Source organism: Perognathus longimembris, chromosome 13 (assembly GCF_023159225.1).
Source record: "Perognathus longimembris pacificus isolate PPM17 chromosome 13, ASM2315922v1, whole genome shotgun sequence".
Taxonomy (NCBI): Eukaryota; Metazoa; Chordata; class Mammalia; order Rodentia; family Heteromyidae; genus Perognathus; species Perognathus longimembris.
In genome coordinates this window covers 59,663,882-59,665,893 of record NC_063173.1, presented here as the reverse complement: position 1 = coordinate 59,665,893, position 2,012 = coordinate 59,663,882, and positions in this window count along the sequence as shown.

The window sequence follows — 2,012 nt, the reverse complement described above, 5'->3', positions numbered from 1 at the left end:
TCTCACTGGTATCTGTGGCTCTGCCTGCCCCAGATCCCACTGTGCTTTCGCCCCTCGGGGGTGTACAAAACTTGAGGAAGAGGCTCTCTTCCCTTTGGGCCTGGGGAGTGTGCATTTGCTTGGGCTGGTCCACTCCTGCTTCCTTGGCCTGATCCTCCCAGGTAGCTCTGTGTGTTAACCAGCCTCCCTCACTTCTGGCTTGCTTTATTGTTCCCAGGTTTGTCTTCAATTTTTGCCCTGTAGCTCATCTTGCACTTGGTGAACAGAACTGTTGATCTGTCCCTCATCCCTCTCAAGCTTTCTGTAAGTAGTCACCCCTGGACAGACAGTCCCCCACTTCTCTAGGCCTCCTACTAGTGGCTTTCTACTGGAATGCTCACTTCAAATCAACACTCTTCCTCTTTTAGGCAGAGTGATGGACTGTGGCCAAGTCACAATTCTCAGCTATGACTCTTCCTTTCTCTCCAATGAATGACAGCATATTTGGGGGAAAGAGAACCTTTACTGGACTGCAAGAGAATGGGATGGATGCTATTGAGGGATGACCTAAATTCAAATCCCACTGTCATAGACTACTAGCTGAAACACCTTGGACAAACTAAAGCTCTTTTAGTCTCCAGTTTTCCCATCTGTATAATAGGGATTATAAAATGCCTGTATATTGATTGTCAGAGAGGGTAACAGAAACAGTCAAGGTAGGATGCTAGGTTGTAGCAGCAGTAGTGAATGTAATTACAGATTACTTCGGACATGCAGGGATATCTGCTGTGAGACTCTAGCTCAGAACCACTGGGTAAATTAATGAGCTAGTTGTTCCCAGGAAATACATAGATATTTTACAAGGGCCTCTTGGAACAATGCCTTAGGCGGGGAAGTAACAAATGATGGCTGTGTCAGTCAGTTGACATATTTTATAGGTCTACCCTGCCCATTACAGTGCTAACTGGCATATGAAAGCCAAAAGAAATCTAAGACATAACTTGGCTCCTACCCTTAGGGAACTTGCAATCTACTTGGCTCCCTAAAACAATAAGAAACAAAGCATACAAATGTGATCTAAAGGAGGTATCACATCCGTGAACCTCTAGAAAAGGGTGAGGTCAGAGTGTTGGTATATCTACTAGACCTACTTGTGGGCTAGCCAGCTTCTGTGGAATGTCTGAGAGTCACCTGGCCCAAGTGGAACATGCCCCACCTCTATGGGCCCAGATATTTGCCCAGGCATGGCCATAGGCGCCCACAGACCCTATCTCTGCCTAAGAAAACAGGAGGAGTACCTGGGCCATCTCCGTGCAGAGGTAAAATGTGTCATGGCCTGCTATGTATAAAGCATGAAACAAGGGGCTATGAAGAAGACACATAAGGCATGTGGGCGCCCTGCCCTCATGAAACTTACATGGTCCTACACTATGAGTTTCTTAGGGGGAAGCTTCTAAGTCTTCCTCTTCTATCTCAGCACTCAACTCAGGCTCCAGCCCAAGGTGTTCTAAGTAGAAAGGTATATGAAACAGAACAATCAATAAAACTATGCTACAAAGCAGAATTTGATCAACTGTAGGAACAAAAGGCCTAGGTGAGAACTCTGGAAGAAGGAAGGGGGGACCACATCCTGTGGGGTGAAGGCTCTCTAGGGTGGGAACCTTGGAAGATGAAGTGGTATCCGGGACCCTTGCTACATTTTGTCCTGGCATACAGCATCAATGCATGAGCAGGGATTTGGCACCACTTGGCAGATAGGCACATTTTGGACAGGTGGAGGACAAGTTAGTGATGTGTGCTGCCTCCATTTCATACAGATAGCCTTTTAAGGAAGGCTCCAGGACTGTTCATCTGTGCTGTGTATCCTGACAGTATTTTAGCATGATGCATGGCACTGTAAAGTCCTTGGTAATTTGATTTAAAGAGTATTCAACAAGAGTTTAGAAGTTGGGGCTGGGGATATAGCCTAGGGGCAAGAGTGCCTGCCTCGGATACACGAGGCCCTAGGTTCGATTCCCCAGCACCACATATAC